Raw genomic sequence first — 25,215 nt, 5'->3', positions numbered from 1 at the left:
TGGACCTGATAGTGAGCACCAGAAGTTTGAGAGACTGAACTTCCTCCAGTGGTTGTTTTTAAAAATGGTGATTTGGGTTTGTTTGTTTTTTTCAACCTTCTCGAGAAATGGTGAGGTTTGTCTGGATGGAAAGACATGTTCCCAGTGTTTGACCAGTAGCTGAGTTTTTCAGGTCTACAAATACAAAGCCATTGCCACTGAACTGTCAATATGATATCAAACTGCATGGTATAATGTGATGTCATCTGCAAAGAGGAAAAGAGGGTTTTCCAGAGCATAGATGTTAAGGAGGTTACAGGTGTAAACTAGAATGGCACTTGGTTGAGCGCATACCTCCGCCCGGCTGAACAGTATACATTATGTATCCCACTCATAGGTCAGATCTCAATCGTCACCAAAATCAAATCAATTTGTCCTTGACACACCCCACCTGTCCACCAAGTTTCGTCCAATCCGTCCATAGCGTTTTAAGATATCCTGCTCACAGACAAACAAAAAAGGGCAAAACACAACCTCTGTCCACCATTGGTGGTGGAGGAAATTCAGGATCATATGGAGAATGATAAAAATAAATTTGAACGAATAAAAGTAATCAGCATATATTTACTAAGGGGATGTCATGTTTGAGAGAGAGAGAGAGAGAGAGAGAGAGAGAGAGAGAGAGAGAGAGAGAGAGAGAGAGAGAGAGAGAGAGAGAGAAAACGCATGCAGTTTGTATCTCCTCCTCGGGACCGCCCATGGCTGGTTTTCATTGGACATTCCACATGACAGGAGGGGGCGCCCCTATCAAGGACCTCCCCACAGGTCATGTCTGCTTATCCTGTGGTCCTTTTTCAAGCCGACAGCAGAATTGCCCCACCTGTGCATAACGCTTTCCACATTTCATATTTTACTTATTGATACAAGACATTTCAGCTTTTCATTTTTCATAAATTTGTAAACATTTCTAGAAAACATGTTTTCACATTGTCATTATGGGGTATTTGTGTAGATTGCTGACAAAAAATTTAAATTTAACCCGTTTCAAATTCAGGCTGCAACACAACAAAATGTGAAAAAAGTAAAGGGGTGTGAATACTATCTGAAGGCATTGTATACCATGTTGCCTGCAGTTATCATACCTATCCTCTCGTCACTGGTACACAGAATCCTGTGGTGGGGCCGTTGTCTTCAAAGAACTTTCCTTCACTTCCTGGAAGGCAACCTCAAATCATTCCTCAAACCCCAAGATAAGTGTGTGTCCACTCTAAGGAAAGCCAGAACAATATATGACCAACATCAAGGCTGAACTCTCAAAACTGTCTCCTTCTTCAAAGACATAGTGGTATCTTGTCAAGTCTGTCTTTAGAGCATTATCCCTCTCCATCCCTTCCCTTACTTCACATGGCACAACAGTTGGTTCTGCTCCTGGAAAGGCTGAATACCTCAATTCTGTGTTTGTTTCCAACAATTGTGACCCCAGCCCCTCGCTCCCTACACCGACCAAACTCATTCATACCCAACTGCTTCTGGATACTGTCATTCCCACTTGAGAAGGTGAAGAGGTTTCTTGCAAACTTCGACTCCGATTCTACGACAGACGCAGACGACATCAGTATATATGACCTAAAAACCTGCTTTGCTGCTCTTGCTCATCCTCTTTCTGCTCTGTTCTCTTGATCTCTCTGGATCAGTTTCTGTCTACCTGGAAGTTAGCCAACATCACTGCAACACAAAAACATGGTGAAAAAATGGATCCCCTTAACTACAGGCCCCTTAGCTTCCTTCCACATATCAGCAAAGTCATGGAATCTATCATTGCAGCTGACATTCCTTTTCTCCAATGGCCTGAACTCAGATCATCAGTTTGGTTTCAGACTCCATTCATTATACACTGGACATGCTGCTTCGAACATCCTAAAAATGAATGGAAGACCTAAATCTAGGAAATGAGATAAGGGACGTCTCTCTGGCCACAAGAGAGAGATAGAGAGAGGGAGAGAGAGAGAGAGTCAGAGAGAGAGAGAGAGAGAGAGAGAGAGAGTAAGAGAGAGAGTAAGAGAGAGAGAGTCAGAGAGAGAGTCAGAGAGAGAGAGAGAGAGACAGAGACAGAGAGAGAGAGAGAGAAAGAAAGATGGAGAAGGATAGAGAAAGAGAGAGAGAAAAAGAGAACTGAGAAAGAGAAAGAGAAAGAGAGAACTGAGAAAGAGAAAGAGAAAGAGAAAGAGAAAGAGAAAGAGAAAGAGAAAGAGAAAGAGAAAGAGAAAGAGAAAGAGAAAGAGAAAGAGAAAGAGAAAGAGAGAGACAGAGAGACAGAGAAAGAGAGAGAGAGAGAGAGAGAGAGAGAGAGAGAGAGAGAGAGAGAGAGAGAGAGAGAGAGAGAGAGAGAGAGAGAGAGAGAGAGACTTTGTATGCTTTTATTATAAAAGTATCAAAACACACCAGAAAAAGCACACTCCACAAAAACAAATCCAAACGATTTTACAGCAAAAATAAATTCAACAAAAGCAATACAAACAAGGGTGTCTGTTCGTGTCAAAAACACCACAAAATAATACATATATGCAAAAAGTAAGTGCAAGTACGTTACACTTTTACAAACATATTCCATCACGAAAAGAATCTCAAAACCTCATCAGTGTACCACTGATCACCCACAATATCCAAGCTCAAAAGATAAGCCTGCTCCATGTTTACTCGTGCCGAAACCATACCTTGAAAGCACAAAAGCACGTTTGCATTTTTCCCCTTCAATTTTGCTTTCCTGGTTTTATAAATTGCCAGTTTAGCAATGCCCAACAGAAAAGACAAAAACGAGAGGACTGGTTTACTTTTATAATTCCCACCGATTCCATAAATAAAGACTGGAAAGGAAAAAACAAAATTAAATTTATACAAAAGCTGTTGAAGGAAGAGAAAGAGGGGTACCAATCTCTTACATTCAATAAAAACGTGGGAAACACTTTCAATCAAATCACAAAAAGGACAAGAAATTGGAACAGAAGATTAAAACTAATGGAGTAATGTCTGTGTGACCAGCGCTTGATGTGCAAGTCTCCAATTCAGTTTCCAGTTTGCCCAAGAGTTGGAGAACTATACATTTTGTTCCACACTGGAGTTAAAAAAGCTCCAACAGGTGAGGTCTCATTCCACCGATTTTTCAACAGTTTTGTAAAACCAGGTATACATGCTTCCAGACATATCTTGTAGATAGCCGTTTTCCCCATGACGTGAAACACACCAATTTCCTCCAAGTTTGAGGAGAACACACCCTCTTGTTTTTTTGAGGCAATTTGAAGTTCAGGGAAATAGAGACGTGAGTCGACCACTTAATCCACCCCAGTCCACCTGATGTTTAGTCGATGAAAGGTTTGAATTACTGCTTTCAAGACATTTTCCACAATACGAGCAGAACGAACACCAATTTTTAATGAAAGTGAGCTTACAGGTAGCCAGGCCTTCAAGGATGGCTGCAACAGGTCTCGCACTCTGTTTATTGCAACACTGGTGAAACTAGAACGGGCACTCATAGAGCACATACCTTCGCCGCCACTACTTTTTTTGTTCTTGGTATGAGTGTGGGGAACTGGTTTCATATCAATGGTCTTATGACACAAACCACATATCTATAATGTCATGACCCCCCCCCCCCAACTTTCGGGGGCTACGGACTAAACAACAATCAACTCACGTCGTTTTGGCGAGTCTTCACTCGCAAGCTCGGTGAATACAACGTTTCAACAAGAGAAGGTAATCTTGTTTGATGCTGGTTTCATGCAAATCGAATAAGAATTGACTGAGTTATGCTGAAAACCGCATATTTTTCAAGGGCGTGACCCCCCCCCCCCGACATTTTACCCCAACCGGTGACATGTGTTATGACGTCATTGTGTCACAAGATTGGGCATTAAATTCTGAACATTTTAGTGCTGGGTTCATGTAAAGCGGACAAGAATTGACCGCGTTATGACAAAAACCGCATATTTTTCAAGGTCGTGACCCCCTGACCTTTGACCCCTAACCGGTAACAAGAGTATGGGCGTCATTGTATCATATTGCATATCACAAGATGAGGCGTTGAATTCTGAACATTTTGGCGTTAGTTGCATGCAAATTGAATATAAATTGACCGTGTTATCGTAGAAAGACGATTTTGAGCTTTCCGTGACCTTGACCTTGACCTTTGACCCGAACGATCCCAAAATCTAATCGAATGCTTCCTGGCTAAGAACCAACCATCCCACCAAATTTCATGCAATTCGGTTTAATACTTTTTGAGTAATAGAATCACAAGATTACAAATAAATAAATAAATAAATACACGCCGACCAAAACATAACCTTTCGCAGAATGCGAAGGTAACAATGCATAAACGACCTGGAGGTTGAAATTCCAGAGAACAAAGGATTCTGAACTAATGGCTCATGTACAAACTTTTGGGCATCGTATGATACCTCTAAACGTTGCACTCCGAGGACTTGCCAAGCATTGAAAAGGCTCTGATGAAAACTGGGGAGCTGAGACATGTCAACGTGTTGCAGGTCGATGAGGAAAAGTTCACAGTCATATTTCAGACCTTCCACTTTCTGCTAACAGGCGTTTGTGAGAGGTCGCCAAGGAACACACTCACTGTACAGTAGGCGCTTAATCGTGGAAATTTGGAATGCCATTATCCGACTTGGGATATGCATCAGATTTTGATCACCCGCATTTTGGGGTCTGCAGACCACGTCTGGGTCCAGCCAATGGTGGCCACCCCAGAAAAAAAATCAGTCAGAACCCTCTGAATGCCTGTGACCAAGTATCTCGGAGGCTCGAGTGGGATAACTTTATGCCAAATAAAAGGAACCACCAGGTTATTTATGATTGACACCGTGTCTTAAGGCGCTGTCACACCTTGACGTTTTAGCCAGCAATGGCAACGTATAAAAATGTATGTAAAACGTTGGCGTACGCTGAAGTTTTCAGTTTTTTTTAAGTTTTGGTCGTATTCATAACGTGTTGGTCGTATGCATAACATATTAGTAATGGGCACAGAACGTTTCGTTGTCTTTTCGATAACTTATACCAACGAATGGTTAGCTTGTTGTCGGCGTTCACAACCTATGCCCAACAATAGTTTAACTTAGGCATAGCACGCTGCACGTATCGCCGACGAACTCGTGGCGTAGCCTGTTAAAAACCTGCCGCACGCCGATTTAAATCATAACCGCCTGAAAATTGGAAGTGTCAACATCGCAGTCACACCTTGACGATTCAGCCAGCGTATGCCGACCTATGAAAAATGTGTCTAAAACGCTGGCACACGTCGAATACGGTATGGGTAAGTTGTGTATACGTTAGGAGCACGCTGAAAAACAATGAAGTACGCTGTCATATTCCGTGGTACGTCTAGTACATCGTGAAATTTCAAGCATGCTGAAAATTTTACGACGTACTCCACTTATGGCTCACAAGTTCCGCATATGCTGGTATAAGTTCTCCGCACGCTCCGCGATCGTTGACACACGTCGGACACACGTTACTTGTAAGTTACTCATAAGTCGAAACACGTCGAGGTAATGTTTAGCATACCCGAAACTTAATTTTTAACCTATTAGTAACGTGCTTTGAACCTATGAGTAGCATGCTTTGAACCTATGTGTAACATATCTCAAACGCACATTGTCGTATGTAAACGAATTTGATTGACGTCTTCCGGACGACCACAGAACTTACTGAACGTGTTTCTAACTTACATCTACCGTTTATGGCGATTTGGCAGCATTTAGGGGAATCGGTATATACAAATGGGGTTCACAAGAGGAACCGGTTAGTGTTCCAGACTCCATGTTGAGTAGATGTCAATGTCAGTAGTATCAGTAGTAGTAGTATTGGGTGAGCGTGTCAGTAGTAGTAGTAGTAGTAGTAGTAGTAGTAGTGGTAGTAGAAGGTCCATGTCAGTAGTAGTAGGTGAGCGTGATGGGGAGGGTGTGGGTGATGATGGATCCTCGTGTCCACGAATAGGAGACTACTTTGCACCATTGTTCGATGTTCTTTTCGGCTAATTTTTTTTTCATTCCCACGATGAACTATTTTTTTGTTTCAGTTTTTAAAGTATTCAAAACGACTTGGACAAATGCATAATGTACTAGTAATGAACACAGAACGCCTCGATAACTTATAGATAAGTTATACCAACGATTGATTAGCGTGTTTTAGGCGTCCACAACCTATGCCCAACGAGTCTAACGTATGCATAGCGTGTCAGCGTATCGTCGACGATTACGTGAGGTTTTCGATTCATAGGCTGCAACTTCACTTTTAATAAATGCCTGTCACTCGCCTATTGTTTTTGGACGCTGGTGCTCCGCAATTGAAATCGTTTTCATTGAACGAGTTAAATCGCTTCCACAGCACTGCAGTCACGGCACCAACAGCAGCAGGCTCAGTGCCAGCCTCATGCCAGGCTCAAGTGGATCCCTGTAGGTGTACTGCTTGGTTATCCTTGGACCCACTCTGGCTAGCAGCTCGTCGAACATCGCTGGGGGCATTCGCAGGAAGTTGATGAAGGATGCATGGTCCTCGTTCCGGAGTTCCACCATGAGCTGGTCATATATGCCATAATGGCGTCGCCTCCCGATCCATGGTCTGACCCAGTTCCTTCTCCTCCGTTCACGTCTTCTTCTCTCGGCTCTATTGGCACGCAACTGGTGCAGTGTCAACTCGATGAGGTCATGTTGATGTTCAAGGACAGGTAAGTATTGTCGTCTCAGCCTTGCCGTATCCTCCATCTCTCGGAATGACATGGACATGTACTCACCACGAAGTCTAAAAAAAAGACGAGTTCCTCCTGCGAAGCCCCTTTTTATATACCAATTCCCCTAATCGCTGCCAATACGCCATTATACGGTATCTGTAAGTTAGAAACGTGTTCAGTTAGTTCTGTGGTCGTCCTGAAGACGTCAAATACGTCTACATACGTATTTGTGCGTAGCACATGCTTTACAAATAATTCCCAAGCAGGTTACTCATTGGTTATAAATAAGTCACGGGTACCCTAAACATTACTTTGACGTGTTTCGACGTATGAGGAACTTTCAAGTAACGTGTTGCGAAGTGTGAACAACGTTCGTGTAGCATGATTACAAAACGTTACTCATAGGTTAGAAATAAGTTTCGGGTACGCTAAACATTACCTCGACGTGTTTCGACTTATGAGTAACTTACAAGTAACGTGTGTCCGACGTGTGTCAACAATCGCATAACGTGCCTACAACTTATGGCCAGCGTAGTGGAACGTGTGAGTCATCCGCCGGCATAAGTCGTAAAATTTCAAGCATGCAAAAATTTGAGGACAACCCAAAAGTACAACGTTTAAAGCCAGCGTACTACGACGTATGGCAGTGTTTTTCAGCGTGCTCTTAACGTATACAAAACGTACCCATAACGTATTCGACGTGTGCCAGCGATTTAGACAAATTTTTCATAAATCAGCATACGCTGGCTAAATCGTCAAGGTGTGACAGCGGCTTTAAGCAAGATAAGTTGGTACAATCTTCTCCACCTTGCCAGTTTCAATTTAATTTTTTCCAGGAAGTTCTCCCAATTTTTTTGTTCATATGCTTCAATTCCTAGAAATAAGCCTAAATATTTAAACCCATCACTACTCCACTGTATTCCTCCTGGTAAAACAGGTAGGGACGAGGAAGGAGATCTGGGCCCCACCCAAAAAGCTACACTTTTTTTCCAATTTACCCTTGCAGTAGAAGCGAGCTCAAACTGGGTAAGGCAACGAGAGACCTCAGAAACATATTTTTGATTTGCAATAGCAACACAAATATCATCAGCAGAAGCTGAAACAACTACTTTGGAGTTTTTTGAAAGAGTGACTCCTAACACAGAGTTCTGAAGTAAAACTAATAAAGGTTCAACGGATAGATTGTAGAGCATGCCCGACAACACGCAGCCCTGACGGATGCCTCGCTGAAAGGAGAAGGGGTAACAAAGACTATTATTAACCTTCAGCAGACAGGATGCATTTTTGTACAATAACTTCACATAAGCAATAAATTTTTCCCCAAACCCTATTCTCCTTAATACATCAAACAAAAAAGAATGGTTAACACTGTCAAAAGCTTTTTCTTGATCTAAAAGTAATAAACCAAAACCGGGAGATGTAGTTCGACCGAGACTGATCAAGTCTCTCACCAAAAAAGAATTATCATATATGGAACGTTCTGGAACACCGTGTGATTGATCAGTGCCAATCAAGAAAGAGATGACTTCCTTTGGACAGATTGCAAGTGCGTTTGACAATATTTTATAGTCCGTGTTGAGGAGTGACATAGGCCGCCAATTTGCGGTCTCATGCAGGTTTCCTTTCTTCGGAAGGAGACACAAAACTGCCCTCCGGCAGCTCAGTGGCAATTCACCTTGTTCAACACTCTCCTGATAGACCTCAAGAAGAGTAGGGCCGAGAATATCCCAGAAAGCCTTATAAAATTCAGCCGGAAGGCCGTCTCGTCCAGGGGGTTTCCCATCCTTGCTATCCTTGATCGCAGCAGTAAGTTCTCCAAGCGAAATGCCAGGCTCAAGCAATTGTTGTTGGTCTTCAGACAGAGAAGGGAGCTGTTCAAGCATCGCATTCCTGTTCTCCTCATTCACAGTTCTTTTTGCGAAGAGTTTATAAAAATAGTCTTGTAGCTCATGCTTGATATCACTCTGGGAGGTCAACAAATCACCACCAGAAGAGCGCAAAGCATGGATTTGTTGAGAGGTCTTGACCGTTTTTTTCCAAATTGAAGAACCCTTTGTTTGGTGTGTCAAGTTGGATTTTTTTGTTCCGCAGTTGGACGAATGCACAAGCGGCCCTGCGCTTTCACCATTTCAGCCAGAAGGGTCCTTTTCTCCGACAACTGCTGGAAATTCACGCTAGACAATCCAGCTTTCTGCTCACAGATAAGTATATCGTTTTTTAAAGCAGATATCACACCAAAAGCGTTGTATGTGCTGTAAGAGCAGTATTGTTGGCAAAAACATTTGGTTAGGGACTTTGTGCAGTCCCACCATTGTCTTAAGTTCAAATATGAACCCTTTTGTGACTCGCATTTTTCCCAAACCATTTTAAAAGCTTCTATAAAACGTGCACTTTTAAAAAGTTTCAAATTAAAAGTCCAATATGCACTTCCACAGACACGATGAGGAAAGTCACACACCATAACAATCATGTGATGATCAGAAAAATCAGACGACCTTATATAAGAGTTCTTAACAATGTTTACCATTTCATGATTAACATAAAATCTGTCTCGGCGAGCCATCATCAAAACATTTCTTGATGCACAAACCCATGTATACTGACGGATATTACGGTTTTGTACCCGCCACACATCCACCAGTTTAAACTTTTTGACTAGCTGTGCCAAAGGCCTTGCACTGGGTGGATGAGGCTCACAAGTGTTCCGATCAAGTTGTGGGTCGAGGGTGCAGTTGTAGTCACCCCCCAGACACAACAACATGGTCAAGTCAATGGTGCTTACAAACTCTGCCAACTTGTACAGAAAGGCACCTCTTTCAGAGTTAGCACTTGGACAGTAAACATTTGTCATGCAAATCTTTAGGTTACTACTGACAAATTGCACAGACAGTAAGTAACCTTTGCAAATTTCCTAAAAAGTTTTCTGCGAAGGCTGGAGTCGAGGATGCAACACTATTGCCACACCAGCCTTGGCCTCAACAAGCGCACTCGAGAAAAAAAGACAACCATTAAAGATTTTACACCACTCATCCTCAGAAGACTGATTTGCATGCGTCTCCTGTAGCATCAACACATCAATTTTTTTTATTTTGGAAGAGCTGAAATACCTGGAGGCGACGCACACAACTGCGGCCTCCATTGATGTTCAGGGATGCTACTTTTATCTCCATTCTGTAAGTTATTCTAGAAGCTCTTTACCAGCCTGAGAAACACATTTCCTTAACCTTTGGAAATGAGGCTCTGACATGTTAGCCTGAGAAGGTTCACGAATCATACTCCTTGCAGTTTTAATGAAATTGTGTAAATTCGGGAAGTAATCTTTGATTTTTACTTCTCTTTTCCTGAATGTATCATCCAGGAATTTAATCACATTTTCTTGAGACACTAAGGTTGTGTCGTTTCCCCCTTCATCCTCTTGAGAGTTTAAAGCACTGAAATGTGGGGTAGAAGAGGTTTCATCTGAATCAAGTGCTTCATCTATGGCCTCTCCTATTACTTGTGGAACACTTTCTTTTGGCTCAACAGAAAGTTCTGCTCTGTTTATGGACCGCTCTGAATTTGCCTTGTCCATGTCCTTCCCCTCTACAACCCTTACATCATCATCTGTGAGGGAGGGGATGACATTTAACTCACAGGGATTTTCCCCTTTATCTATTTCTCCATCACTGTCAGACATAGCTGTTAACTCGTCTGAACAAGTTTGGCTAACAGGACAAACACTTAAAACATCCTGAGATACTTCACTGTTCTCTGTGTCCCACTCAGTCGGCCAGTGGAGCAAGTGAAGTTTCCACACCCGCACACGACTCCGGTACCACCAAGGGGTTTCCCATGTGAGACGTACCTTGGAGCTCCACCGAGCCTGGCACGATCTGGACCTTATTCTGCTCCTTCGCATCAAAGGCATCAACATTTGACCATTTTTGGCCTTTTTTCCTGGTATCCGTAATAGATACCTCCATTTCGTCCACACTGTCCTGTACAGTGGATGGTAAAGGAGAGGAAGCAACCACTTTCACTTCCTCGTTTTGTGGGAGTGGATTAATTACGTGACGATTACGCACCCTCTCTCCAACGCCGGTCGGGGTGGATGAGTCCAATTTGTCGTACACCTCAGCCGGTGGGGGGGGGGGGGGGCTAGGCTCCCGATTCACCTTCTCCCCATTAGTTTGTGGTGAGGAAGAATCGTTCCTCACCACACCTTCACTTTCTTGTGGTATAACCGCATTGGGACAAACACGCTTCACGTGCCCATAAGCTCCACACCCAAAACACGTCATAACCTCTGAGGAGGCAAACATTTTGGATTCAAACCCGTCGATTTTTACACTGAGTACAACATTCAGTGTTTTTCCATTTTCAGGTAGTATCATATAAACCACTCTTTTAAAGGACATGACGTGGTTAAATTTATCGCCAACATTACGCATCGGCACCATTGAGATCCTCGACACAACCTTACCGAACTTGTTTATATGGTTACACAAGTCCTGGTTCCTTATAAATGGTGGAATATTATTATTATTAATGTTAACTTTAACTGTTGGGGCCTGTAAAGCGAACATAGAGAGGTAAATGTTCGGTTTGATGAACAGGCCATGCTCAACCACCGTGGCGACCACGTGTTCCTCCGACACAAACACGACAAACTTCTTATTCATGCGAGAAGCAGCACGAATATTATGTAAACCAACGATGTTACCAATGGCGGAAAGCACATGTTAAGTTCCACCTCACTGGGAGGGAAGCAAAAAACAGCGTGTTTACGAGTTAGTGACTCGAACATCTCGACACGGAAACGTTCCCCGCCATTCTAACTCAAGAAAACAAGTTAGTAAACTTTACCGAGAGAAATAAGGCGCTTTCACAAACACCAAGAAATCAACGATTAAAGTTGAGAATTAACAAAGAACACGGTGGCAGTGAACGAGAAAAACCTCCCCCGGCGGCCATGCCAGACCTTCGGCCTTCGATTTTCTCCACACGAAACTGTAGGCTCTCTCTCTCTCTTTATTCTCCAGATAGAAAGGAAAAAACACGGGGAAAAGTTCGCAAGTAGAAACACGAAACATGGGAAACGAAAAAAGGGGAATGTCGAAACACCAAACAGCACGGCAGAAGACATGAACTCATGACCTGAAGCAAGGAGCAGCCATGGCAGTACACACAATGTCCCAAGAACCAGCAGGGAGACAGAGACAGAGACAGAGACAGAGACAGAGACAGAGACAGAGACAGAGACAGAGAGAGAGAGAGAGAGAGAGAGAGAGAGAGAGAGAGAGAGAGAGAGAGAGAGAGAGAGAGAGAGAGAGGAGGGAGGGAGGGTGGAGACAAAGAGAAAGAGAAAGAGAAAGAGAAAGAGAAAGAGAAAGAGAAAGAGAAAGAGAAAGAGAAAGAGAGAAAGAGAGACAGAAATATATATATATATATATATATATATATATATATATATATATATATATATATTATATATACTAGTAAACTGCCCTTAAAAAAAATAAAATAAAAGAAAATAATAATAAAAATAAATAAATAAATATTCAAACCGCGAGCAACAAACAACAACCACACAGGCCGTTTCTTCGCTCTCGCGTGCCTGTACGTGGGTGGCCCGGAAGTTCGCATATTATTCGCAGTTACGATTATTCGCAATTTAGTTTTAATACCCAATTCTTCAATTAGCGCCAACATATTTTACCTTTTCGCAATGTCGTGGCAAGGAAAAACAAAAAGAGAAGAGAAGAGAGAGAAAAAAAAATTTACTTCCTGGTTCGGAGCATACCAGCACTCTGATGTTACCGAAATTTATACACTGTCTAATATGAAAACGATCATAACTTTGGGGCATTGTGTTTATCTATAGATGCGCATAAGAAATCGAGAAATTATTAGAATACACGAAGTCATCACTATCCGGAAGCCCGTACGTTGTAACCCGTAATGGGGAACGTGACTGAGCTTCCCTTCCCCATCGGTCACGCCCACGCAACAACGTGTCTTGTCATAGGTTTGGTAAATAAATGTCCATAACTTGGGAAGCACTTGTCCGATTAATATCAAACCTTGAAAAGGCACATACTCTGGTCCCCAGCAATATATCTGGCAAGTTTCAATTAGATCGGACCAGTGGTTGTCGAGAAACAGCGATCACAGACACACACACATTGCTGGAATTATAGATATATATATATATATATATATATATATATATATATATATATATATATATATATATATATATATATATATATATATAGAGAGAGAGAGAGAGAGAGAGAGAGAGAGAGAGAGAGAGAGAGAGAGAGAGAGAGAGAGAGAGAGAGAGAGAGAGAGAGAGAGAGAGAGAGAGAGAGAGTCAGAGAGAGAGAGAGAGGCAGATATCTGTGTCTATGTATATATATATATATATATATATATATATATATATATATATATATATATATATATATATATATATATATATATATATATATATATATATATATACTTGTACATCTTCCATGCAGAGCAGAAAAGCAAAATCTTGGCATTATCAAGTTATAATGAGTTCCAAGCTGTGTTCCTGGCCATTATTACGTCTGCCACTGAAGGTAGATGGAGGTTTTGTTTTCACCCATTTCTATCTGTCTCTGTGCAGGATATCACAAAAAAGTTATGGACAGATTCAGACGAAATTTGGTGGACAGGTTGGGTGTGTGACAACGACGAATTTATTTGATTTTGTAGAAGATCCGGATCCAGATATGAGAATTTTACAGTGATTCTTCACCATTGAGAGATCGGGCTAAATTATGCACAGCACGATATCTCAAAAACTTGTGGAAGGATTATGACAAAACAAGGTGAATGAGTTGGTTCGGTGACAAGAACAAGCCCATTCGATTTCGGATTCAGATCCGACCGATCAGTGAGATACAAAATGTAAAGTGTTCAGCATGGCGGAGGTACGCGCTCTACCGAGTGCCTTTCTCGTTGTTAACTTGGAGTGCAGTCTAAAATTGGTAAAGTATACTGCAAGTTTAGTTGGTCAATTCATTTGAAGATGAATATTTTCAGCTTGTTTGGGAGATTTCAAGGTTGAAACATGTTTTAATCGCTTGCCGTGCCTTTCAATGACAGTAAGCATGGCTTGTCCTTTCTGTTGCTGTTGAATAAATTATTGTTAACAAGTAAACTGAAGGCATATTTAGTGTCCAGTCGTTGAATCTCATATTGAGTCTCTCGTCTCATGGACATTATACTTACGGAAGGGTTTGTTTTTCTCCATTGCATAACATGTATGAGTTAAGACAAAGTTTAAATTCATCAATGGCTGCAACAGATTATGAAACAAACTTGTAATTGAATTGCTGAATTGGTGCTTCAAGGTAATAATAATCATCATCATCATCATCATCATCATCATCATCATTATCATCATCCTCTTGACAGAATCTTTGGTGCTGCCAAAGTAGTCTCTTGGCAGGGGTTATTCTGGATGGTTTGTTGTTGCCTTCCCAGCATCCAGTCTGGGCATGAAATGGAATTTGTTCACACGTACCGGCGATAACTCACCGACTCTCACGACAGACGCCGTGGGATCTTTAACGTCCACCAACGACCAGTGTCAGCAGACGGTCCTCTGGATTAGCGCCCATCGAATGGACGGCGTACACATTGGTGCATCGCTCCACATGCGAAACACCAAGGTGACAGTTTATAGCAGGGTTACAAACTCGCAAACCACCATTCAATGGCCAACTGATTCACAAGATACCACGGGGATCTTTACCATCCACAACCTAAATGCGGGCAGGACAACCGAGTTTATGTCCCTGTATGAAAGCTATACGCTCCTAAATGTTCCACCCTTTACTAGAACCGCATCAGAAGGGCAGTTCTTAATTAATGGTGACCCTGTCAAGTATTGAAGAGAGACAACCACAACGAAAGTGGGGGAGCTAGCTACTCATGAACTATCCTACTATTTGAGCATTGAATGCATAAGTATCTCACCTGTTGGGTGGATAGTGGGGAGGGGGAGGGGGGCGGGTTGAGGGAGGAAGGTGGGGAACTCAATTACACCTGCCCAAGTCACTGATTCAAATGTATACGGTCTTGCAAACACTAGTTTTCCCAAGTACTAACATTTTACATTTGTTGTTAGTCCACGTTAATTATTTCCTGCAATTGTGCTCAGGGTCACCTGCCTGACATCCTGAATGATTGTGCTATTTATCTTGATGACATGGGCCGTTTCCTTCTACAGTGTCTGTGTTTAAACAGAATTGTGCATTTAATGGTGTTTACTTGACATAATGTAATACCGTAACCCGAGAAAGAGCCATTTTGAACACTTCGTTTTTTAGGTGTATCATACCTCCTTTGTTTTCTCCATTCTATCATCTTTGAGTTCAATCAATTACTAGGGCTGCCGCTTTTGTTAAACATTTTCTTTTTCCATTAAATATGTTTATATTCCCTTAGCAGGAGAGACAAGTAAAAATTTTGTCAATCCATAATGATATATATATATATATATATATATATATATATATATATATATATATATATATATATATATATATATATATATATATATATATATATATGTTGTTATTGTTATTGTTATGAATTTGGAAGCCTTTAACACACAGACAGCAGTCCCAAAGCTTAGTTATTTCGATAAGTATGTGTATAGTTAGATTCCTCCCTGTGTTTAAGAGGAATTTCATGTGTGCTGTGGGTTATTTTACAGTAAGATATTTTTACATCTTAAATTCCCCAACAACCCTCCAAAGGAGTTGACGGCAACAGCCCCCTCTGCTTTCGGCACTATTCGCATTCTTCGCGCGCTGGCGTGCCGAACACGTGTGGAGGAGGGGTTTCATCGGTCGCTGGCGCTCTGGTTTTCGCTCCAAAAAAGGGCCTGGAGTCCCTCTTGTCCATTCAGCGAGGAGCCATCGTCGGCTGACGCTCGCCAGCCAATGGGAAGCCAGAACGCCATATACTATTGCGCAGCCTCTACGAGGGGCGGGCCTCTTCGGGGGGGGGGGGCGGAGGCATCGACACGCCCTCCGCCCAATGAAGGCAGGCCACCGAGGCAACCGACACGCCCCCCCCTGTCCAATGAGGGATGAGGTGACCTCTGGCCCCCGCGCGCGAGGGGGAGGGAGAGTGTTCGGCACATTCTGGCTGTGCTGGCGCTGGTCTGCTCTCGCTTGGCTAGTTTGTGATCCATTCGTCTGGTCTGGTTTTCTGGTCGTCCTTGCAGCGCAAGGGTTCCTTTCGTCTCGTCCACCTTCGTGCTGGCTGGCATCCGTCACATATCCCTCACCCCTGGTGCTTGGTGCTGCGTCAAAGCTGTGGGTTCGAGTCTCACTGAACAAGACCAACCAAACCGGACGAGGCGGACAGGTGAACAGCCGGACTCTGACCTCCCAGCTGACCTATCCTCCTCGGCTGGAGGGTCCAATAAAGACCCGACGGGGTCCATTTCTTTTGGGTGTGTGTATGTGTGCGTGGTGCCAGTCTGTAGAAAAGTAGAATTGTTAAGTGCTTTTCGCTCACTGTACATTGCATATTATATTCGTGATTAAGTCTGCTCTGTGTCTCCCTCCCTATTGTAAAATAAACCCCTGTTAAATGTACCAGCTCGTTGCCTGTCGTTTCTATCATTGACCCAGCACGGTGCGGGCTTGAGAAATAGTGAGGCCGTTTGTGCCGGAAATTGTTCATTTGGTCCAGCGCGGCTTTGGTAATCTCCGCTCGATTACACCGGATCCGAGTCGGTGATAGCGACACGGTTCAGACAAAGTCGGCCGAGGGTGTGGCTTCCCCGGTAGTTAGACGGCGTGGGTACTTAGGTAAATTGGAATTAGACAAGTGGACCTACCTCACGCCGTCAAAATATTGGCGACCACGGTCCTTTAAGCGTCCCGTCGACTCCGGAGTTATCTGGGGTGACGACCTTTCAATTCCAGTGTTCGGTGGGAGACGGCACGACTGCTCCATTCAGCGGTCGTCCTCGCCACCGAACCCGGCACCACAACAATATATCTTCAAATAAATTTCTTATTGTAATTCTCAAAGATGAAAAAACTGCATACTACAGACCACCTTTGACATAACAAAATATAACAAGAACTAACATGTAACAAGGCAGGAGACAAGAGGAGGGGGAGAGGGAAGCACAGAATAGTGGGGCACAAAGTCAATAGGATACCTGTGGAAGGGAGAGGGATGGGGTGGGGTACTGGGGTAAACAAGATGGTACTACAGGGACTTTCAGGAAGGAAAACAGGGAAGTTGAAGGAGGTGGGTTTGGGGTGGATTGATCGGGGTAGAAAAGATGATGGTTTTGGATGGGGGACGATAAGAGATGGAGGTGAACAGCTGTTTTGAAGACCTGGAGGGAAGAGCGGGATTGAAGAGAGCGTAGCAGTTTGTTCCAAAGGCGGGGAAAAAGAGGAATGAAAGAGTGAAGGTGAGCAGTGATTCTTGATTTTGGCAGTTTCACCAGAAGGGGGTTTTTGGAGGACCTTGAGAGCCCTGTGGAAATATGGGGAGGGGGGTGGAGGCAGATTACAGACAGAGCAGGGTGGGCAAGGCCAAAGAGGAGATGGTAGAAAACAAAGACCAGTGACCTGCCTGTACTGAGAAAGTGAGAGACCCAATGACTCGGCCTCACTGCGGGAGATACCAATTATTCCAAAAGCCTTGGTTTCCACAGCATGAAGCCGAGCTAGGTGTGAGGTCGGAGCACCAGCCTAGAGGGGAGAGAAGTACTCCATCACACTGCAGACAAAAGCTTTGTATGTGGTCAGGAGCTCAGGTCGGCCAAGGAAGGACTTTGCACGATGGAGGATGCCCAGGCGGCAACTGGTTTTGGAGGATAGCTTGGAAATGTGGCTTTCCCAGGAAAGATCGTGGCAGATAGTGAGACCCAGAAGCTTGAATGAAAGGACTTCTTCAAGAGGACTGTTGAGAAAGTAGATGGGGGGGGAGGGGGGTTCCAGACGGTCGTTTCGGAGAGACAATGGTGAGGGTGTGAGATTTGTGAGGATTGAAAGACATATTCCAAGCGTTTGACCAGCTTGTGATTTTATCCAGGTCTGCAGAGAGTGAAGAGACTGATGCCTGCCGATCAGAGGGTGGAGTCATCAGCACAGAGACAAAGAGGATTGGAACACATTTACTGCAGGGAGAATCTGCCACATGCTACACGTGCAGAACCACCTCCACCTGAACTATTCAGAGTAGGCTGCTGCAGATTCTGGCCTGATGGGCACCACAGAGTCCTGACATGGATGCCAATGAATACATCTGAGAACATGGATCGGAAGCTGTGGATAAGCCCAACTCTGCCAAATAATACACAAGAGCTGCAACAAAATCTACGACACATTTTGGTAAAATCTACATCAGGCTAACGGTTTGATCCCTTAACAGGTTCAGGCACAATATGATGATAAATGACATGCTACGAGATCCTATTACTGTTTTTGTAATCTGATTGTTTTCAAATCGTGATTGTTAAAAAATATATATATTAAAGAAAATAAAATCAGGGGTGTTCATTTTATTGTGGCAAAGCACTATATTGTATTAATCTGTGTTTAAAAGGAGCCCAATTTCTCCCTCAGTAACACTTTTTCTAAAGTGTTTCTGCTGTTGTACAATCTATCTATAATTCCAGCAATCTCTGTGTGTGTGCGTGTCTGTGACCGCTGTTTCTCGACAACCACTGGTCCGATCTAATTGAAACTTGCCACGTATATTTTGCTGGGGCCCTGTGGATGTGCCTTTTCAAGGTTTGATATTAATCGGACAAGTGGTTCCCAAGTTATGGCCATTTATTTACCAAACCAATGACAGGACACGGTGCTATGACGTCACGATTGAAGTCACAATTCTTCATGTTTATTTTTATTTTATTTTTTTGCACGTACGGCCACGCACGTACGGGCACGCACTAGTAATACAAATGGTACCATTAACTTGGAACAAAAATTAATTCCTTTAATCACAAACTTGCCTGTTTCAAAAGCCCGTGTTTCCATATTGAGGAAGAAGAAGCAGGACCTAGAGCTTTGATGTTGTGGTTCCAACATTAACATTTATTATTCGATGACAGCAGGAACTCTTTACAAGTACACGAGAGGAGCACACAAACAACAACAACAACCACAACAATGCCAACAATGAGTACGTGTTGTAAAAGATCCTTTTTTGCATGTTTTACTTCAATTTTACATCCTCAATGACACTCACACGAAGCCATGCGATACGTTTGTGAGGTACAACATTCTGTCTTTTGATTGAACCTATCAGAGAAGCGACGTGAGGCACGCCGACTATGCATAAACGCATACTTATTATTCAACTTGTAATATAGAAAGCACCATCTATCTATAAATCCAATATACCTTGGACATACACACCAGTGTGATATCGCAGAGGTGAACAATTGCACCATCCTCAGCACACTTTGGTCCAACATCTCAATTTACATCTCCGTGACACCTTGCAGATTTGTGGATGATCTATTGTCTACAGACACAGGAGAGGAAATGTTTCATGTTCAGTCAAGTTGTTCTCAATCGGTTGATTTGTAAACATATTAATTAATTTGAAAATTGGAATGGCTACATTAAAGGTTAAGGGTGACTCCATTAACAAATATAATAATAATTCTCTCCCCACATTTTGTGAATTTCATTATCTTTTATTCACCAAACTTAGTATATTCAACTAATGCTGTAAAGCAAGACTCAACGTAACCAAATGATATACGTAATGTATCATTGTGGATTGTAAGAAAATATTTGTCCCAAACAACAAGTCATGGTGGATCGGCATTAATACTGTAATAACTCAACTTTTTTGGTCATATTAATGCATTGGATTATGTGAGGTCACTTCACTAAAACTGACCGAGTTCCTTCCTATTGCCAGAACTATGTTTAGCGTTGCAGCTGTTCCTTTCTCTCCGACATTAACGATTGACCGTGCATGAAAAATAGCTCTTCTTAACTAAACCGCAAAACCACGACTTGGGTTTGCAAACCACAAATAGTTTCTTTCAAATTCATTGCATTCCTGTCATTTTACATGTCCTACTAATTCTTCGATCAATCAATTATCTTTCAATCTCTGCAGTTCTTTTGTTCTAAGCACCTTTTATGGAGACCTTTCGACAAACAGCCAACAAACCATGAAAACTACAGACCTGATAAACTGCATAACACGCAAAGGCCTCCAGGATTGAATTATTTGGGAAATGTCTCTCAAGCTTTGGCCGTATGTCCTGAGGATTTTGAGTGAAAATTCTTGTGGGTGCAGATAAATGTCTTCCTCGTTAGAAGTCTCACATACAATGCATAATATGTATGTTCTGTCTCGAAGGACAAAAAAAAAAAGACACCTCAAATATTTTTCTCTCTCTTTCTCTCTGTGTCCCTTTCTCTATTTTTACCCCTCTATACCAGAGTATTGACGGGGTGCCGGTGCTCCAATTAAGTCTATTGGTAAGTCTTCCTTCACAGCAGTCAGCCAACGCAAGAACTTGAAATTTGTGCAGTGTGGCGGTGATAACTCAGCTACTTTTCGCGAAAGGCACCATGAGATCAATAACGTCCACCAATGGCAGTGCCGCCAGATGTGTCCTCCAGCTTCACGTCCTTCCGATGGACAGTGCACACATTGGTCCATCGCCCTGCAAGTGAAACACTAGGGTAACAGTTTAAAGCTGGGTCAAGATTCTCACTGAGGCTAGATAGCTCAAAGGTGAGTGCACATAACTCAAAGTTATCCTTCCACGTATCTCTAACGAGGCCTTAAAAACACTGGTATTGTGTTTTTAATTGAAATTTTTTTTAACAGTGTAGAAGAACCATTGGCTGACAGTGAATGCTCTGTGCTCTCGGATAGCATAACGCTAAGGTCAATAAGTAAGCGAAAGAAGACAAAAAAGAACAGGTGCCCAGCATGGCATTCCACTTCCACCCCTTCCAACCCCCACTCCTTTCAAAAGGAAGTCAATTTCTCCCTCTCCCCTTCAAAAACAATCCGTTTGTCTACCATCCTTCCATAACAAATTCAAATACTTTTACACATTTTTACCTTCACACTTTACTTAATACAAATCACTATTTTTCCCTCTCATCTCGGTCATCTTTTTTACTCCATACATTTGTGGAGTCCATGTTAATTCTCATTTTTTTCCTGCCATTTCACTTCTATGGACAATCTGAATTGCCTTTAATTATTGAAACTGTGGTTTAAAGTGAAAGAGGTGACCTTGTTTGAGATGAGAGGAGTATCTATTTAATCGGAATGCCTCTTTATGATTACACTAAGCATATACTCATACTGGACTAGCAGTACAGCCGAGAGGTATGCACAGTTACTTCTGAGCTGTCTAACCTTGGTCCGAACCTCGGTCCAGCTATAAACTGTCATCTTGGTGTTTCGCAGGCAGGGTGAGGCATCAATCTGTGTGCCGTCCCTCAGTTAAATAGTAAACTGGGAGTCCTTTCTGCGAGCATTAGTTGCTACAACCACAGTGTCCTTCATGAAGAGTAGGTGAGCTATTGACGGCACCCTGAACAAATTACAAATTTCTTCCCCGACTGACTGCTGGCAAGGCAAAGTTAAACCACGCAGTATGACCTGTGCCAAGAAACTGCTTTGGCAGCACCAACTTTCTGGAGATTGTATGATACATCTCATCCCATAATTACACCATGTTGTCCATAGTATATGAAGCTGTACATGTAGCGGCTAGAAAATATTTTCTCTTACCATACAGTAGATATATTAATATATGCCGATTGCTGAACGTCATAAAAGTTGAAGGTGTTCGTGCAAGTTGGGTCGCCCGATCAAAATCGGGTTATTTCGACTTCAGCAAAACATTCAGAAGATTGATGTTTGGAGTTGTAGCAACAACAAAAAATGAACCCGAGAGTGTAACATGGCAATGAAGGGACAAATGGCCACATTTCCTTGTATGAGATTGTGTAGCATCGTGCAACAATGACTTACACTTGGTGAAGTTCCGTGGAGACTGTGGAACATTTGTATATTAATTTACATTCTGCATACGTAATACAAATAATTCAATGCAATTGGTTCGATTCCTAACAAATTATTCACTTTTGATCAGATGCGGAAGTGCTGACGTGCAAACCATGCTCGACCCCTTCCCCACCGATCAGGAAGAGCACCGTTATTCCTTCTTTCAACAACAATTTGATTAAGAACTGAATATACGAGAAGCAGCAGCCAGGGTGGGGGTTATGTTTTTATCCTCATTCAAATGTTTAATTCAAAACACCTCTCCAAAATACCTCTCGCTACAAATTCAAAACACCTCTCCAAAATACCTCTCGCTACAAAATTCAAAACACCTCTCCAAAATACCTCTCGCTACAAAATTCAAAACATCTCACTGCACTGGAAAATGTGGGGACAGGAATACTGCACTGTAAAGGGTGGGAATTTGTAATACCCTCTCCCACCTGGAGCGGCGCTACATGATACACATTTACATTGAGAATGTGTGTCTCTCCCCTCCCCCCCCCCAAGACCATCCGCAAAAATAAAAACACCCCTGTACACTAACTGAGGTCTGGCTCATCATATGTAGCAAGTCTGGATGTAATCGGGCAAGAACTGCAGGAGGAATAGTGTAACAAATAAACATACACACTCCACTGGTCCGTGAATTATAGTAAGCATTAGCAGGGGTACCGGCACTGCCAGGAAACGCTTGCTTCCTCCTCCTCGCCCATCTCCTCTCTCCTCCCATCCCTTCTCCTCCCTCATTCCACCCCTCCCCCCACCCCTTACCCTCCCTCCTGCCACCCCCTCTGGACTCCCACCCCAAAGATTCCCTCCCTCTGGACTCCCACCCCCCTTCCCCTGCCTCCCCTGATTCGTGGAGGGTGACTTTGGGGCTTCCCCCTCTCTGGGCACATTTACAGTGCAAATATGCAAGTCATCTACACAGCTGACTTGTAATACCCTCTGCCACCACTGGGTAGTGCCACACGATACACATTTACATTGAGAATTTTTGTCAAATCAAAACCCCCCCCAACCCCCACGACTACAGATGAACCAAGTATCTCATGTCATAACGAGTTCAAACTTGGTCCATGTGCCAAGTTGGGTAACAATTGGCCCAATAGTTTTGGTGTGATTGGTGTTACACACAGAAAGACAGACAGAAAATGACATTTACTAATTAAATTACACCAGCCTCGGTGGTGTAATGTTTGAAGTGGCTGCTCTGAGTGTGGAAGGTCGGTACTTCAAACCCTAGCTGAGTCATTACAAAGACTTAAAGAATCGTGCATGCTGTTTTCTTGCTTGATGCTCAGCATTTAAAAGGATAAGCCTGGTGTTGGTTTAATGGTTGGGGTGGTGGGCTTGAGATAATGGTTAGGGTGGTGGGCTTGGGATCCTTGGATACTGAGTTTAAATCCCCCTTGGATGTTGAATTTATACCAGGTGGGGTTGACTCTGAGTGTCATCCTTCCGAGGTCGGCAAAATGAATGCCAGCTTGCTGGTATCCTGCGTCAGAGTGACGACCCGTCTAGGATTGTGCCCAATAGCCAAGGAGACTGCTTTGGCAGCACCAACGCTCTGCACAGAGTGTGGTCCCAATGGATGGATGGATGGATTTAAAAGGATAGTGCACAGACAAACAACCTTTGGTAACTAATGAGAGTGCAATTCTTTGGTGGGCCGAATGGTGCTCCTCCTGCTTTGACGTTCTTGGAAGAGAACTCATATTATAATCTCATGAAATCATTTATTTGTTCAAATGTGTGGTTGCTGGTTGCATAATTTTCTGGAGGCACTACTGTGCCACTGATGCAATTCACCGTTACCACTAAGCCCGTCCTCGTTTTACCAACCTCAGAAGGTTGACAGGCTGAATCGACCCACCTCGTGTTAATGCAACGACACACCAGGGGTTCAAACTCAAGACCCAGAGACCTTAAGCCAGCCACCTTAACCATTATGCCAACACCAGACCTTCAAAATCATTGTACTCTCAGAATATTTGAGTGGGTTTTCTTCTTCCCTTTTTTGTGGACAAAGTCATGGATCATGGAAGAGCGAGAACACTGAACAAGAAGAACAGTAAAGAGAGGGGGGAGAAACATCAACAGCAGGATTGAAGGACAAAATATCAGGAGATTTGTGCAAACAGGAGGGAGACTTGGACAAACAATGGGTGTGTGGAGGAATGAGGGGTAGGGGAGGATGCACAGGGTGAACAAGATGGATGCAGAAGCAAACTCTCAAGGGAGAAAAACTGGAAATTTTGAAGGTGGGCTTGGGAATGGGGGGGGGGAGGGTTCACTGAGGGTAGAAAAGATCATAGTTTGGGGTGGCGGAAGATTTGAGATGGTGTTGAACAGCTGTCTGAAGACCTGGAGGGACGAATGAAATTGAAAATAATGTGGAAGTTGATTCCACAGGTCGGGAAAAAGAGACATGAATGAGTGGAGATGAGCAGTGATGCTAGATTTTGGGAGTTTCACTAGAAAGGGGTTGATGGGGGACAGTGTGCACTCTGGAGTTAAGCCTGGGGCAGGGGAGGGAAGCCAAACATGAATAGAGCAGAGGGTGCAAGACCAGAAAGGAGGCGGTAGAAGACAGAGACCATCGACCTGTCTGCGATAAAAAAGTGAGAGGCCAGATAGGGCCCACGGCATGTTTTAGATATGGCCAGCATGGTGATATTTTGTTTGGTATTTTACGTATCTAGTATGTGTGACTAGGGATTGTAATCCCTTGCCAACAAACAAAGCTTTGGCAGCACCGACGCTCTTTTCTATGTATGGCACTTCAGAATCAGAATTATGTCGGAAGGGTTGGCAGGGTAACATGGCGATATGCAGACTCGCTTCTGAGCTGTCTGACCTGGGTCTGAATCTCGACCCAGCTTTAAACTGGCATTATGGTGTTTCACATGTAAGGCAATTCATCAATGTGTGCTCTGTCCCTCGGATGGATGTCAAACAGGCCGTCCCATTTGCTAGCATGAGTTGGTGGATGTTAAAGACACCACAGTGTCCTTCATGAAGGGAAGGCGAGCTATCGCCAGCGCACTGAAGAAATTACAAATTCCTGCACTTGCAGTGTAGTATTCTTTGTCGGAGTGGCGACCCATCCAGGTTGTAACCCCCAGCGGCCTAACCAATGAAACTGCCTCAGCAGCCCTGTGTGCATAATGGCCTTTTCTGAAACCTAATGTTACGAGGAGGAAAAGAAGAAGAAGAAGAAGAAGAAGAAGAAGAAGAAGAAGAAGAAGAAGAAGAAGAAGAAGAAGAAGAAGAAGAAGAAGAAGAAGAAGAAGAAGAAGAAGAAGAAGAAGAATTATGAAAGAATATTAAAAGTGCCACAAAATTTATTTCCCAAGAAATATTGTAACATTTAATCATCATAAGTTGTAAATAACCATATTCACAGCTGCAAGCCATAAAACCAGTCTTGG

The 25,215-nt window shown here is 43.1% G+C and overlaps 1 long non-coding RNA gene across 3 annotated transcripts in view; it reads right to left on the bottom strand.

The window, feature by feature from the left end:
- The window catches only part of LOC147031466 (uncharacterized), a 62,803-nt gene that overhangs the window by 18,632 nt on the left and 18,956 nt on the right, over positions 1 to 25,215 (bottom strand). For all 3 annotated transcript variants that reach the window (XR_015053180.1, XR_015053174.1, XR_015053175.1), the window contains exon 3: positions 19,141 to 19,249. This is a non-coding gene — a long non-coding RNA (uncharacterized LOC147031466). The remainder of the gene's footprint in view (positions 1 to 19,140; positions 19,250 to 25,215) is intronic.

The sequence above is a fragment of the Eptatretus burgeri genome, chromosome 2 (assembly GCF_056783735.1).
Source record: "Eptatretus burgeri isolate ZD-2024b chromosome 2, Ebu_testis_v1, whole genome shotgun sequence".
NCBI classification, from domain to species: Eukaryota; Metazoa; Chordata; class Myxini; order Myxiniformes; family Myxinidae; genus Eptatretus; species Eptatretus burgeri.
The sequence above is the reverse complement of the archived record's forward strand: the minus strand, read 5'-3'. Positions and strand labels throughout refer to the sequence as shown.